A 17,620-nucleotide genomic window follows, 5' to 3' on the forward strand; every position below is an offset into this window, starting at 1 on the left:
TCGTTTGCCAGTGCCCCTGGACTGGCTCATGTGCGGGCGACACATGATATCTTTCGTGCGAGATCGTTGCCAGTGCCCATGGACTGGCTCTTGTGCGAGTGACACATGAGGTTTTTCGAACGAGATCGTTGCCGGTGCCCCTGGACTGGCTCATGTGGGAGCGACACATGATATCTTTCGTGCGAGATCGTTGCCAGTGCCCATGGACTGGCTCTTGTGCGAGTGACACATGAGGTTTTTCGAGCAGGATCGTTGCCAGTGCCCATAGACTGGCTCATGTGTGGGAGACACATGAAATCTTTCGAGCGGGATCATTGCCAGTGCCCCCGGACTGGCTCATGTGCGGGCGACACATGAATCTTTCGAGCGAGATCGTTGCCGGTGCCCCTGAGCCGGCTTGCAGGTGACACATGAGGTTTTTCGAGCGAGGTCGCTGCCAGTGCCCATAGACTGGCTCATGTGCGGGCGACACATGTAATCTTTCGAGCGGGATCGTTGCCAGTGCCCCTGGACTGGCTCATGTGCGGGTGACACATGAAATGTTTCGAGCGGGATCGTTTGCCAGTGCCCTCAGACTGGCTCATGTGCGGGCGACTCATGAAATTTTTCAAGCGGGATCGTTGCCAGTGACCCTGGACTGGCTCATGTGCGGGCGACACATGATATCTTTTGTGCGAGATCGTTGCCAGTGCCCATGAACTGGCTCTTGTGCGAGTGACACATGAGGTTTTTCGAGCGAGATCGTTGCCGGTGCCTCTGGACTGGCTCATGTGTGGGTGACACATGAAATCGTTCAAGCGGGATCATTGCCAGTGCCCCTGGACTGGCTCATGTGCGGTTGACACATGAAATGTTTCGAGCGGGATCGTTGCCAGTGCCCATAGACTGGCTCATGTGCGGGAGACACATGAAATCTTTCGAGCGGGATCATTGCCAGTGCCCCTGGACTGGCTCATGTGCGGGCGACACATGAAATCTTTCGAGCGGGATCGTTGCCAGTGCCCTGGACTGGCTCATGTGTGGGCGACACATGATATCTTTCGTGCGAGATCGTTGCCAGTGCCCATGGACTGGCTCTTGTGCGAGTGACTCATGAGGCTTTTCGAGCGAGATCGTAGCCGGTGCACCTGGACTGGCTCATGTGCGGGCGACACATGAATCTTTCGAGCGGGATCGTTGCCAGTGCCCATGGACTGGCTCTTGTGCGAGTGACACATGAGGTTTTTCGAGCGGGATCGTTGCCAGTGCCCATAGACTGGCTCATGTGCGAGAGACACATGAAATCTTTCGAGTGGGATCGTTGCCAGTGCCCCCGGACTGGCTCATGTGCGGGCGACACATGAAATCTTTCGTGCGAGATCGTTGCCAGTGCCCATGGACTGGCTCTTGTGCGAGTGACACATGAGGCTTTTCGAGCGAGATCATTGCCAGTGCCCATGGACTGGCTCTTGTGCGAGTGACACATGAGGCTTTTCGAGCGAGATCATTGCCAGTGCCCATGGACTGGCTCTTGTGCGAGTGACACATGAGGCTTTTCGAGCGAGATCGTAGCCGGTGCCCCTGGACTGGCTCATGTGCGGGCGACACATGAATCTTTCGAGCGGGATCGTTGCCAGTGCCCCTGGACTGACTCTTGTGCGGGTGACACATGAAATGTTTGAGCGGGTTCGTTGCCAGTACCCCTGGAATGGCTCATGTGCCGGCGACGCCCCTGGGCCGGCTCTTGTGCGGGTGACACATGAAATGTTTTGAGCAGGATCGTTGCCGGTGCCCCTGGACTGGCTCTTGTGTGGGTGACACATGAAATGTTTTGAGCGGGATCGTTGCCAGTGCTCCTGGACTGGCTCGTGTGTGGGCGACACATGAAGTCTTTCGAGCGAGATCGTTGCCGTTGCCCCTGGGCTGGCTCATGTGCGGGCGACACATGGAATCTTTCGGGCGGGATCGTTGCCGGTGCCCCTGGGCTGGCTCTTGTGTGGGTGACACATGAAATGCCTTGAGCAAGACGGGATCCTTGCCAGTGCCCCTGGACTGGCTCCTGTGCTGGTGACACATGAAATTTCTTCGAGCGAGATCGCTGCCGGTGACCCTGGACTGGCTCATGTGCGGGCGACACGATATCTTTCGTGCGAGATCGTTGCCAGTGCCCCTGGACTGGCTCCTGTGCTGGTGACACATGAAATTTCTTCGAGCGAGGTCGCTGCCGGTGCCACTGAACTGGCTCTTGTGTGGGGTTCTGGGATTTTTCTAGCGGGATCGTTGCTGGTGCCCCTGGGCTGGCTCTTGTGCGAGTGACACATGAGTTTTCTCGAGCGAGATGAGCGTGGCCTTTGCCAGTACCGCCTGACTGGCCTTCGTGCGGGTGACACGTAAAAGCATTCACTACACTCCCTGAGTGGTGGGCTTTAGGAAGGGCATCCAGCTGTAGAAACACTGTCAAATCAGATTGGAGCCTGGTGTAGCCATCTGGTTTCACCAGTCCTCAGTCAAATCGTCCAACCCATGCTAGCATGAAAAGCGGACGTTAAACGACGACGACAATACGTACGGACATATATATATACCACCTGACTGGCCTTTGTAGGGTTTTCAAGCGAGATCGTTGCCAGTGCCCCTGGACTGGCTCTTGTGCGGGTGGCACATAAAAGACACCATTTCAAGCGTGGCCGTTTTCGTGCGGGTGACACGTAAAAGCACCCACTACACTCTCTGAGTGGTTGGCGTTAGGAAGGGCATCCAGCTGTAGAAACTCTGCCAAATTAGATTGGAGCCTGGTGTTGCCATTCGGTTTAACCAGTCCTCAGTCAAATCGTCCAACCCATGCTAGCATGGAAGGCGGACGTTAAACGATGATGATGATGATGATGATGACATGTAAAACTCCATCACTGTAGCAAATTTGAAAAATATTTCAATTGGAATAAATTTAAAAAGATGCAATTCAAAGAAAAGTAATTCTAAAAACAATTTTAAGATGCCATCTTACTTAGGTGAGCTCTCATAACCAGTCAATGTTTAAAAAATCCTATTATATTTTTACAACTGATTATTATCAAGTGTATAAAAAAAAATAGTTGAAATATTTTGGGTATTATAGAGGTATCTGATTTCATTGCACAAACTTTAACCCCACCCCCACCCCCAAGTTGTGGATCCCGGTTGAGAACCACTGGTTTAAACTGAAGTAGTGAAGACTCAACTGTGTACTATTATTTTGAATACATTACACTGATGAAGGGGCATAGATAAATGATTATGTGATTCTGAGTTCAATCCCATTGTGCATCATCTTAAGGTGTCTCCTTCATAGCCTCAGGCAGATCAAAACCTTTAAAATAAAATTTGGTAGATGGAATGTGCAAAGGCTTGTCATACTTTTCAGTATTTATACATTTTAATGAAAAATACAGTGCTCTTTTAAGTCTTTTGTACCATGTTAAACATCCCTTTGTTCCTTCTCAGAAATGCAGTGCACTTGTAGGATTGAAACTGCATCAATCTTATTCAGTTAATTAACTTTTGCTCTTAGACATTCAATGATATAACTCAAAATATTAAGTAACTGCTTACATTTCTAATAATTCTCTTTCAATGAATTTCAATAATTAAATAATTAAGCTAAGATTTGTTTAAAGGTATGTTAAATCAAATTTTTGCACCTAGAAATATTATAACAAGAAAAGTGCTAATTTTGAAAAAATTAGTAAGGCTAGTTGTTTCAAAACAATCCTTTAGTTATATCAATGCAGTGGTAAATATGGCACCACAAGATATGTTGCAAAACAGCCTTCAGACAATTATTAAAGCATTGAAGTAGTTTTGTTTCCCATATGCCCAAAGGAATTGTATTTAGTTATATAAGTTTAACAAAATACTGTTTTATTGCAACTGCTTAGAACAGCAAGATTTTCTTATCCAGCAGTATTTACAGGTACGTTGACTAGACATGTGTGGACATCAGACACAACACAGGGTTAGCAACATAACTGAAACCATCAATATCTTAGCTGGTTGTTAATGGTTTTCTCTAGTTAGAAAAATACTAGGATGGAAAGAGTAATATTGTCTGTAATAAATATCTTCAACTATATTCTTCAATAAAAATAATTTTATTTTAAATTTTCAAGTTAAAACTGAAAACTTAAAAAATTTAAGTATATATTTGACATTTCATATTCAGATGGTGATATAGATGCTTGGAGTTTTGTCAGTGAAACAATTTAGACATAGGTCTAGAATCTATTTTGCTATTGTGGTTCACCAGAATAAAAATGATGCACCCTACTCCAGTTCCACAAAAATAGAATTTATGATTGAAATATTGCAATCATTCAGACATGGAACATTAACCCTTTCAATACCAACCCGGCTGAAAAATTTTTTGGTTTATAAGACCAACCCAGCCGAGAAAATCCATTGTTATTTAAATGTGAATTTGAACACAAATCTCATTAGTACATTTGTGAAAACACGTGATTTCACCTTGTAAATAGTTGAGTTATAGTATCCAACATTGTTTAACATGATATCTGAAATTAGTGAATTTTGGGAGATTTTTGTCCACATTTTTTTGACGCTTATTTTTTTTTCAACTTTGAAAATGGATAGGAATTTCATGCTATCAAGTAGTGATTCTGAGTTTGAAAGTTTTTCAACGGAAGATATGGAGATATCAAGAAAAAGAATGAATGAGGTACAAAGGCACGTGGTGTACAAGAATGAATCGGATATTTCTGTATCCGAAACTGAAAGCAGTGATTCTGAAGAAACTGAAAGCAGCGATAGCAAAGACGATTTTACATCGGAATGGAGTAAAAAGTTTTTAAATGTTTTTATTTCTGGGGAGATGGAGTCTACCCATAGTCTTTCTCAGGAAGCGCAACCGTTAAGACTTTTTTTCTTATTTTTTCCAGTATGCTTATTTGAAGCGATCACTGTGGAAACAAACCATTATGCAGAATGTAAACAAACAGAATATGTCAGGAAAGCCCATGAAATGGAGGATCAAAGTCTGTGGGTACTGCTGTGGATTTAGTTTTTCTACAGGGAAAAAGAGACAATAATGTTAGTCAGCATGGCCTAGGGTACAATGTGGTCTGGAATTTATCAATTCCATACCATAACCAAGGCCATATATTATTTTTTGACCGATTTTTTAGTTCGGTCAAACTTGCAGTGGATTTAGAAGCTGTGACAACATATACGTGTGCTACAGTAATTGCTAGTAGAAAAGGGCTGCTGTTGGATATAAAAAAAAGCAAAATTAAAAGAGGTGAAACAATCCAACAGCAGAAAGGAAATCTGCTAGCAACTGCATAGAGACAAGAGGCAAATAAATTTTCCATCTACCAATGCACAACCATGTGTAGATGAAAACGGCACTCCATTTATGAACCTTGATTATAACAGGCACATGGGCAGTGTAGATCGGCTGAACCAGATGATGAGTTATTTGGTTGGTAGACCAGGTAATAAATGGTGGCGATACCTGGTTTGGTGTATAGTAAACATGAGCATTGTAAATGCATTTATATTATATACCAAATCAGGAGGGGCTTGCAAGCGCTGCAACCATCTGCAGTTTCGAGCAAGTTATTCCTCCAAAAAAATAACTACAAGAAGGAAAAGCAAAGCCTGCCAGAGAGATATCCCAGAGTTCGGTCCATCTCCATAAATTAGAAAAAATCAGGGGTCGCAAAAGGCAGTGCCGTGAATGTTTATCCACAAAGAAAAACTCCCAGTGAATGGCCAGTTGAAACTTCTTTCTAATGTACATTCTGCAATGTTGCCGTATGTAGAGTGGGATGTTTTACAACTTTCCATGATAGAAATATTGTGTGAATATTGTATATATGTATGATTAGATTGTATAAATATTTTTCAAATTTACTTCGTTTTATTTTTTATTTACTTGTAATTTTAATTTAACTGTAAGGTGAGTGACGAGTTTTGATTTAATTTCTATTGTAAATCTTTATTATATATGTTCTTGTGTATTCATGTATGTGTGTGAGTATATATCATTTAGTTGATGTATTTAATTTTTTAGTTTTCTTCAAAAACAAATTCCAGTATTTCACTTTTATGGTACACCTGTTTGTCTGTGCATTAAATTCTATTGATAATCTAGTGATGTGCACAATTCTTCTATATCAAAATTCTGTTGCATACCCAATTGAATATTAGCTGATGATTCATTTTCTATTGTGATGTTTAAACAAAATTTTAATATTTTTACATTTTGCTCAGTTTACCTGGATTTACCTGTAATTAGAGTCACTTTGAGACAAAAGTTATGGAATAGAATTGATTAAGAACCCTTTCTTTAATTATGTTCCAAATATCACATTAATATGTTGATAAGTAAAAAAGTTACAGTTGTTTAATGAAACTAGTCTAAATTCATGATTATTTAATTGAAACTCACGAGGAGTGTATTTTGGTCAGAAATATAGTAATGAAAGGGTTAATAATTAAATAAAAAAAGAATAGAAAGTGGCAAAAATTGTTTACTTTCATTGATTGAACTTTATCCCCTTCATAAATATGACCATGTTCCAAGGTAGTCATAATTTTCTACACAATATTCATTTTTATATTTGTATCAAAATCTGAAGTCTATGAAACCTTGTTACATCTAGTCAAGTTATAAGAGTGTCAAATTGCTACAAAATCATCAAAACAGCATTAAACCCCATAACGATTCCAATCCAAAATAAGTAAATAGACACTATAAGTAAAGACATCTCACTGTTGCAGTCAGGGCACAGAATAACAGCTAGTTGTTAGTATGCAACATTATGTTCCAATCCAATCAAGAAACCAAGAAGACTCACATATTACTTCCTGGATAAAAAGTTGAGAAATACAAGCACATATATAATTGACCTAGAGATAACTGCCTGTTTGATGTTTCGCTCAAGGAATGGAGACTATAATTGGCCAACTCTGGGCCTGAACATGTCCACCTCTATTTTCTACAATTAGAGTTCAATCTGTCAGGATACCCAAGTATAGGCACCACCATTAGTTATAACAGTTAAAAATGAATAGGTTATTTGCTGACTCTACATTTAGTTTCTCCTTGAACACTTCATACTTTTGTATCCTAAAGTAGTATGTCTGCTTGAGTTAACTCTCAGCTTAGCTCTAAGTAGGTACCACCTACAGTAACTACTTTTTGAGACCAATATTTAAATAAAAATCCATCAGTTTTAACTTTCATGTCTCAGTCATTAGACTGGCCATGCTGGAGAATTATCTTGAAGGACTTAGTTGAACAAATCAAAGCTAAACTCTTTTTGTCTAGAACTTATTCCTGTCTCTTTTGCCAAATTGCTAAGTTACATAAACAAACCAACACCAGGATTAATTTTCAAAGTAACTAAACCACATAGGCAGTGTATTTCTAGAGGAATATTCATCATTTAACGTCCTCCTTCCATGCTTCGTGTCTGTTTTGGCATGATAGCTAGATGCCCTTCCTAACACGAACCACTCTGCAGATTGGATTGAGTGCCTTTCATGTGGCACTCGCACAAGCAAGGTCAGTTTTGGCAGTTTTTACAGCTAGATGCCCTTCCAAATGCCAACCACTTTACAGTGGCATCTGCACTAGCAAGGTCACCAAGTAACTTTGCAAGACAAAGAATTGCAGGGAGGGGGCATTGGAGGAGGTGATCCTGTATCAGATGAAAGGTTAGAGTGTGACAGAAAGAGATGTCTTGCTAAAGAGGAAGTACATAGAGAGAGAGAGACTAGAAACAGGTGTGCCTACTGAAGAGGAGGGACATGGTTACCTAGAGCATTATTAAGAACAAATTCTAAATGTCAAACTGTAACTTAACACTGTACAGTGTGAAGCTCATTACTTACTGTCTACATCATTTATCACATTTTGTGCACATAAGCTAAATGGTAAAAAAATGCAAAATTTTTTTAAGGGATGGTTCTAACTCTTAACACTATACTTCAAATAACTGAATTTGTTGTATACTTTAAAAAAAAATTAAAACGCACACACAGAAAGTATTTTGCATGTGGCAGATGTACAGGTATAATAAACACTAGAAATTTACAAAAAATAGACCTCATCAAATGCCAGGGAGGATACCTAGAAGTAGTCGATAGCTTCCATTATCTGTGACCAAGTCAGCAGTGGAGGTGGATGCTCCAAGAGCGTAACTGCTAGATGCTAGGCAAAGTTCAGAGAGCTTCTACCTTTGTTGGTAACAAAGGACCTCTCCTTCTGAGTGAAAGGCAGATTGTATGGTGCCTGTATGTGACCAGCCATGCGAAGGCTTGAAAGAAACGAAGCTAGCATGCTTTGTTTGATGTACAATGTCAGTATGCATGTACAACAAAGTGTAAATGTCTTGAGAGAAAAATTGAGCATAAGAGGTATCAGATGTGTGCAAGAGAGACAAACATGCTGGTATGGTCATGTGATGCAGATGGACAAGGATAGCTGCGAAAAGAAGTGTCAAACTCTAACTGTGGAAGAGGCAGACTTGAGATAAGGTGGTGAAACATGATCTTCAGATGTTGGGTACTTAACCCTTTCGCTAAGCAAACCACCTGTAATCACATCTTCATATTTAAATGAGAATATCAGAGCAAATCTCGTTAGTACATTCATGAAAACACGTGATTATACTGTGTAAACAGTTTAGCTAGTTTTGTACAACAATCAACGTGTTATTTTAATTTTGTGAGATTTTTTTCCAAATATGTTCCTGTTGTGTTTTAAAAATTTGTAATTCTGACAAAAAATGGATACGAATTTCATTCTGTCAAGCAGCGAGTCAGAATTCGAAGGATTTTCCACTGAAGACCTTGATTAATCTAACTCTATAATTGAAAAAAAAAAAGCATGTTGTATTTGATAATGAATCTGATGTTTCATTTTCCGAAAGTGAAAGCAGTGAATCCGAGAGCTCCAATGACACCTGAATGGGATAAAAATTTTAAAATTGTTTCTTTCAGTGATTTTTCTGAAGAAACTGGACCAAGTCACAGTCTTTCTCAGGAGAACAAAGCTTTGGACTATTTCTTTCTGCTTTTTCCTATGTACCTATTTGAAATAATTACGGCGGAAACAAATCGTTACGCTGAAAGTAAACAAAGCGTAAAAAAGGATAGTTTGTGGTTTACCACACGTTTAAATGAAATTAAGGCATATTTTGCCATAAATATTATTATGGGCATTAGAAAGTTACCCAGAATAACAAATTACTGGAGTAGTGATGAACCCTTTGGAGACGAATATGTCTTGAGTATAATGACGAGGACACAATTTTTTAAATTGACTCAGTATTTACATATAAGAGACACGAGCAGTACACCAGTACGTGGAGAACCAGACTTTGATCCCTTATTTAAAATAAGACCCCTCTCATTGACTGTGTTCAAAACACATATAAAACAGTTTATAAACCAGAGAGATATTTATCTATTAATGAGGGTATGGCTATAAAGGCCGAGTGCATTTTCAACAATATATGCCAGGAAAGTCCACAAAATGGGGGATCAACGTTTGGAAGATTTATGAATCAAATACTGGATACTGCTCTGAATTTGAATTTTATACAGGAAAAAGAGACAATTATGTAAGTCAGCATGGCCTAGGTTATGATGTGGTCTGGAATTTATCATTTCCATACCATAACCAGGGCCATATATTATTTTTTGACCGCTTTTTCAGTTCGGTCAAACGTGCGGAGAATTTAGATACTGTGGCAACACATTCGTGTGTTACAGTGATCGCTAGTAGAAAAGTACTGCCGTTGGATATAAAAAAAGCAAAATTAAAAAAAATAGGTGAAATAATTCAACAGCAGTAAGGAAATTTGCTAGCGACCGCATACAGATATAAGAGGCAGATTAATTTTCTGTCTACCTGTGCATGGCCACATGTGGATGAAAATGGCATGCCATTTGTGAACCTCGATTATAACAGGTACATGGGTGGTGTAGATCAGCTGAATCAGATGATGTCTTATTATCCAGTTGGCAGACCGGGGAATAAATGGTGGTGATACTGGTTTGGTATATAGTAAATATGAGTATTACTAATGCATTTATACTATATACCAAATCGGGACCAGCTTGAAAGCGACGCGACCATCTACAGTTCCATGCAGATGTAGCAACACAACTAAGAGCTGGTTATTCCTCAAAATAAATAAATAAATAACTGTAGAGAGAAAGAGCAAAGCCTGTCAGAGGGATATTCCTCTGAATTCAGTCGATCTCCATAAATTAGAAAAAAAATCGAGGGTCGCAAATGCCTTCATCAAAATAAGGAAGCTCCTAGTGGAAGGGCTGCTGAAACAACTTTCCAATGTGCATTCTGCAAGGTTGCATTATGCAGAGCAGGGTGCTTTACAAGTTTTCATGATAGAAATATTGTTTGATTTGTTTTTATAAATATTTTCAAATTTACTTCGTTTTTATTTTTCTTTATGTGTAATTTTAATTTACCTGTAAAGTGAGTGACGAATTTTGATTAATTTCTTTTGTAAATCATTATTGTATATTTCTGTGTATCTATGTATGTGGGAGAGCTTATTTAGGCACTATCATGCTGTCAGAAGTGAAAGTGCTCACTGCTAGTGAAGTATCTGTCTGTCTGCCTGCCTGTTGCTGGCCTGTCGATTCTTTGGCTACTGACAGCTAATACCATGACTGGCCGGAGCGAGCTATATGTCTGTCTGTCTCTCTCTCTCTCTCTCTCTCTCTCTCTCTCTCTCTCTATCTATCTATCTATCTATTACTCGAAAGTTTGCGCGTCTGCGCTAGCTAGTCGTGAGTAGAAAACACAAATTTAATATAAAAACATATTTCCTGAAATTGCAAATTATTTAAAATATAAAAATATAATTTTCAACAGAGAGAATTTATCAAAATAGAAAACAAATGAAGTTTGAAGTTTTAAAATAATAGGATCGACCACTCACGACTAGCTTTTGTGTGTTTAAATTCACCTGATGAATCCATTAATGTGCACAACTCTTCTATAGTAAAATTTTGTTGTATACCCAATTGAATATTAGCTAATAACCCATTTTCTATAGCGATGTTTGAACAAAAATTTTAATAATTTTATATTTTGTTGAATTTACCTGTAATTAGAGTTACTTTGTGACAAAAATTATGGTATAGAATTGATTGAGAACCTTTTGTTAAATTATCTTCCAAAAATCACATTAATATGTTGATAAATAAAAAAGTTAGAGTTGTTTAACAAAACCAGACTAAATTTATGATTATGTTAGAAATTAATTGAAACACATAATGGGTGTATTTTGGTTAGAAATATGGTAACGAAAGGGTTAAGGAAGCAATGATGATTGAGACCTTTGCCAATTTGCTGAGCCTAAGAAGACTCAAGCCAAGTGAAATCGTAGTTGTGGACAGTGCCAGTGACATATAAAAGACATCCACTACACGCTTGGAGTGGTTGACATTAGGAAGGGCATCCAGCCATAGAAACCAAGCCAAAATCAGACTGGGGCCTGGTACAGCTTTCCAGTTCCAATCAAACTATCTGACATATGCCAGCATGGAGAATGGATGTTAAATGATGATGACCCTTACAGTGCAGCTGATATCAACAAACTTGTTCTTCAGGGTCTTGGAAACCAATAAATATTATTTCATGATTTAATTTTGAGAGAAAAGAATTTTCTAAAAACCACACATAAAAAAAAATATGGCTATTATCTATATCTATAAAAATGAGAATGTGTGTCTGTCTGTGTGAATCCCTAAAACTCGAGAACTACACAACCAATTTCATTCAAATTTTACACATGCCTTACTTAGGGTCCCGGTTGTATTTTAGTCTAACAAAATTTTTCACTTCTTGTATACTTCGAGCCCACAGCAACATCATATCTCCTCCATTATTTAAGTATTACATGTCAAAAGTGAAACAAAAACACTCATGTCAAATACTTTTATTTTAAAAATGAAACTATTCCACTATTTCAGTATCAAATCTGAAAAATCACATTTCCATACTGTAATGACAGATACTTTCACTTTAATGGTTTCATTTCCATACTACAACTACTCTCACATATATACAGGCATACATGCATATATACATACATACATGCATATATATATCTGCACAAATGTATCCATAAACATCATCATCATCATCGTTTAACGTCCGCTTTCCATGCTAGCATGGGTTGGACGATTTGACTGAGGACTGGTGCAACCGGATGGCTACACCAGGCTCCGATCTAATTTGGCAGAGTTTCTAACGCCAACCACTCAGAGAGTGTAGTGGGTGCTTTTACGTGTCACCCGCACGAAAACGGCCACGCTCGAAATGGTGTCTTTTATGTGCCACCCACACGAGCCAGTCCAGGGGCACTGGCAACGATCTCGCTCGAAAACCCTACAAGGCCAGTCAGGCGGTACTGGCAACGGTCACGCTCAGGATGGTACATCTTATGTGCCACCCGCACAAGAGCCAGTGCAGAGGCCCTGGCAACGATCTCACTTGGCTTGCCGGGTCTTCTCACGCACAGCACATTTCCAAAGGTCTCGGTCAGTAGTCATCGCCTCGGTGAGGCCCAATGTTCGAAGGTCTTGCCTCACCACCTCAGCCCAAGTCTTCCTGGGCCTACCTCTTCCACGGGTTCCCTCAACTGTTAGGGAGTGGCACTTTTTCACGCAGCTATCCTCATTCATTCTCACCACATGTCCAAACCAGCGCAATCGTCTCTCTTGCACACCACTACTGATGCTTCTTATGTTCAGCTTTTCTCTCAAGATACTTACACTTTGACGGGTATGCACATTTACATTACACATCCAGCGGAGCATACTGGCTTCATTCCTTGCGAGCTTACGCATGTCCTCAGCAGTCACAGCCCATGTTTCACTGCCATGTAGCATGGCTGTTCGTACACATGCGTCATACAGTCTGCCTCTTACTCTGAGTGAGAGTCACTTTGTCGCCAGCAGAGGTAAGAGCTCTCTAAACTTGGCCCAGGCTATTCTTATTCTAGCAGTTACACTTTCAGCGCACCCACCCCCCACTACTAACTTGGTCACCCAGATAGCGGAAGCTATCAACTACCTCTAGTTTTTCTCCCTGGAATGAGATCGAAGTTGTTTCCTGTTTGTTTACAGTGTTTATTGCACCTGAACATCTGCCACATACAAAAACTAACTTTGTAGTTAATCTGCCTTTGATATTGCTGCACCTCTTATGTGTCCATAGCTTGCACCGGGTACATCTTATAGAGTTACTACCTACTCCTTTTTTACATACTGAGCAGGGCCATCTACCTGAAGGGGTTTGTGTTTTATCTACCTTCCTACTTATTAGGATTTTGGATTTGCTAGGTTGACTCTAAGGCCTTTCGATTCTAGTCCTTACTTCCACACCTTAAACTTCTCCTCTAGTTCTGATAGTGACTCCGCAATTAGTGCAAGGTCATCAGCATAGAGGAGCTCCCAGGGGCAACCTGTCTTGAATTCCTCTGTGATCGCCTGGAGGACTATGATAAATAGGAGGGGGCTGAGGACGGAACCTTGGTGGACCCCTACCTCTACCCGGAATTCATTACTGTACTCATTTCCAACCTTCACCTTACTGACAGCATCTCTGTACATGGCTCGCACAGCTCTCACTAACCATTCTTCTATCCCAAGTTTCCTCATTGACCACCAGATAAGGGATCGGGGGACCCTGTCAAAGGCTTTCTCCATGTCAACGAAGGCCAGGTACAGAGGTTTATCCTTGGCTAGATATTTCTCCTGCAGCTGTCTCACTAGAAATATGGCATCAGTGGTGCTTTTACCTGGCACGAACCCAAACTGCATCTCATCTAAATTGATTTGCTCCCTAATTAGTTGGGCTATGACCCTCTCCGTAACTTTCATAACCTGATCTAACAGCTTGATGCCTCTGTAATTATTAGTATCTAAAGCGTCACCTTTACCTTTGTAGCAGTTTACTATGGTGCTGCTACAGCAGTCATTGGGTATGACTCCTTCGTGTATCACCTGGTTCGTAATACGGGTGACTAGGCTGTAGCCAACACTGCCAGATATTTTGAGCATCTCTGCAGTGATTCCTGATGGGCCGGGGGCTTTCCCTGTCTTCATACTCTTAATTGCTTTATCTACCCTGGTACTGTCAACTTGGATAGCTGGTCCCTCTGTTGGGTCGACGTACGGCAGGCTCTCTTTCTCCCAATCATTCTCTTTATTAAGTAATCTATCGTAGTGGCATCATATATATATATATATATATATATATATATATATATATAGAGAGAGAGAGAGAGAGAGAGAAAGATGTATATGTACACGTATACATATAGATATAGATATATATATGGATATAGATCTATATGCATACATGTAAATTTGGAAATTATATTCTATGCATAACGGCCATAACCCCCGGACCTCCTAAAAAAAAGGGCAAATCATCGAATCCATACAATGTGACATGTACACAATCGAATGGCAAAAAAGGGGCCTTCCACATACTCATATCCTGCTTTGGCTCTCAACGAAGATCAAATCAACTGACATCGACATCATAATCTCTGCAGAACTTCCTGATGCACCTTTAGACAAAGTACTATACGACATACTTAAAGCAAACATGGTCCATGTGGACATGGATTCAACATTAACTCACCATGTTTGAAAGACAGCGTATGTTCAAAAAAGTTTCCAAGGAAGTTCCTACAACAAACTCAGACAGGTGCTGATGGGTATCCATCATACAGACAGAGAAAACCACAAGACGGCGGTTTCACAGCAACTATCGGACAGCACGAGGTTGATATTTTCAATGCCCACATTAACGTTGACTTTTGCAACTCCATTAAGTATGTTTGCAAGGGCTCTGATGCTGCAATGTTTGCACTTCAACAATACTGCCAGGATGAGGTGACGCACTATCAGGTGGGACACTACATAAGTAGCAACTAGGCTTTCTGGCACATCATTGGCTTTCCACTTCACCACCGACACCCCGCCATTCAACAGCTTCCAGTGCACCTGGAAAACGGTCAAAGAGTGTACTTCACTGATGCTAATGCTTCTCTGTTGGCAGAGCAACCAAGGGATAGCACACCCACTGCATTCTTCAAGCTCTGTCAAGTGGATCCATTCGCTCAAACCTTACTGTATCCACAGATTCCATCGTACTACACTTGGAATGGAAAACAATGAACCCCAAGGAAAGCAGGTCAAAATATTCATGGATACCCTGGCATTAACTTTGACACTTGCCTTGGCCGAGTATACACAGTACATCCCACTCGACGAGAGTGCTTCTACCTCCGCCTACTACTGCATGAGGTCAGAGGCCCCACGTGTTTCCAGGCCCTAAAAACCGTTCATGGACATGTCTGCACAACATACAGAGAAGCCTGCTATCGACAAAGACTGTTAGAAGATGGTGCACAATGGGATGCAACTTTGGGAGAGGCTGCTTTATCACAATCACCTAAAAGTTTCAGGGCACTATTTGCAGTATTACTACAGACATGCGAACTATGTGATCCTGCAACTCTATGGCTCAAGTACAGGGACAAACTGGCTGAAGACTTTCAGCGGCAAGCTCAACAGCTCTATCCTGACATGGAAGGTATTAGCAATGAAGTCTACAAAACTCTCTGTAACATTGAAGACAATTGCCACACTGGGTGGTAATGAATTGTCCACATATGGCCTACCACAAACATTCAGGTCAGGGTCAAATAGCCTTCCCACTGCTGTCATTTATGAAACATCTTACAACACTCAAGCGCTTTCAAAGTACATTGCTGAAAACGAGCATAAATTACTTCGGACCAGCTGCAGGCCTACACACCTATTAACAGTGTACGCCAACGTGAGGGACGATTGTTCCTCCTTGATGCTCCTGGAGGGACAGGAAAACCATTTATAACAAAGCCTCTCCTTGCAGAAGTTAGGCAGCATCAGGTTATTGCAGTAGCAGTGGCTTACCCTGGGATTGCAGCTACTTTGTTACCTAGTGGCCAGGACAGCACACTCGACTTTCAAACTCCCTCTCAATTTAGCAGCATCCGACATACTTACATGCAACATCACCAAAAGCTCAGATCAGGGGCAGGTACTTCAAAGGTATCATCTAATTGTCTGGGATGAATGCACCAAGAGAGCTTTGGAAGCATTAGATAGAGCCCCAAAAGACATTCAAGACTGTTACGCTTCAGGTGATTTCAGGCAAACTCTTCCTGTCATTCCGAAAGGTACTAGAGCAGATGAGGTCCAAGCATGCCTAAAGTCCTCTACCCTGTGGCATCATGTTACCATTCTCAGTCTTAACACTAACATGACAGCTCAGCTACATGGCGATCAAATGTCCAAAAAGTTTGCACAGGACATTTTGACAATTGGTGATGGCAAGGTGCCCCTCAGCGCTGCACGAGAAATGGAAGTATGGCCATTTTGCTCTGTTGTTAATTCTGTAGATGACCTCAAACACAAAGTCTTTCCCAACTTCAAAGAAAACCACCTAAATCACAATTGGCTGTGTGAAAAGAGCAATATTAGCTCCAAAAAACATAGCTGTTACAAAAATTAATCAATAGCTGATGCATTCTCTTCCTGGCAATTTTCAAACTTACAAGTCTGTTGATATAGTTCCAGATACAAATGAAGTGGGGAACTATCCTCCTGATTTTCTCAATTCGTTGGAGCCTCCTGGACTACCTCCTCACATATTATCGCTTAAAGTTGGAACGCCTGTTATGCTACTCCACAATCTGGAACCACCAAGACTTTGCAATGGAACATGACTCGTGATAAAGATGATGACACACGTTATCGAGGCTATCATTCTTTCTGGATATGGAAAAGGTGATGTCTTTATTCCAAGAATTCCTCTTACTCTATCAGGAGCAGACATTCCTTTTACATTCAGAAGACTTCAATTCTCCCTTCGTGTCACTTTTGCCATGTCCATTAACAAATCTCAGGGTTAAACCTTCTTTGTAGCTGGTCTTCTCTTGGAAGAGCCCTGCTTCTCACATGAACAACTGTATGTTGGCTGCTGAAGAGTGGGAAGCAAAACAAACCTATTTGCATATGCTCCACAAGGAATATTGTTTACAATGAGGTGTCATAATGACAACAGCAAGAAAGTATGTACATAATCACCTTCTTTTACCAAATTTCATTGACTTTCATGTATTTATATTGATATACATATATGCATTTGGGTGTGTGTATATATATATCTATATATATATAAAGATGAAAATGTGTGTGTGAATCCCTAAAACACGAGAACTACACAACCAATTTCATTCCAAATTTAAACATGCCTCACTTAGGGTACATGTAGTGTCTTTGGCCATAAAATTTTCTAACTTCTTGCATAGTTTGAGCCCACACTTCCACTATTTCAGTATTACGTGTCAAAAGTGAAACAATAACATGTCGCTCCTGTAATTTCAAATACTTTCAATTTCATACTGAAACTATACTCTTACATATATACAGGCATACTATAAGACCTAAGTTAAAAACATTCCCAACAATTTAACTTCTCTCGTTGACATTAACACACCCATCCCCACATTTTAGAACTCCATTTTTCAGGAGC

Source organism: Octopus bimaculoides, chromosome 6 (assembly GCF_046866305.1).
Source record: "Octopus bimaculoides isolate indiv1 chromosome 6, ASM4686630v1, whole genome shotgun sequence".
Classification (NCBI taxonomy): domain Eukaryota; kingdom Metazoa; phylum Mollusca; class Cephalopoda; order Octopoda; family Octopodidae; genus Octopus; species Octopus bimaculoides.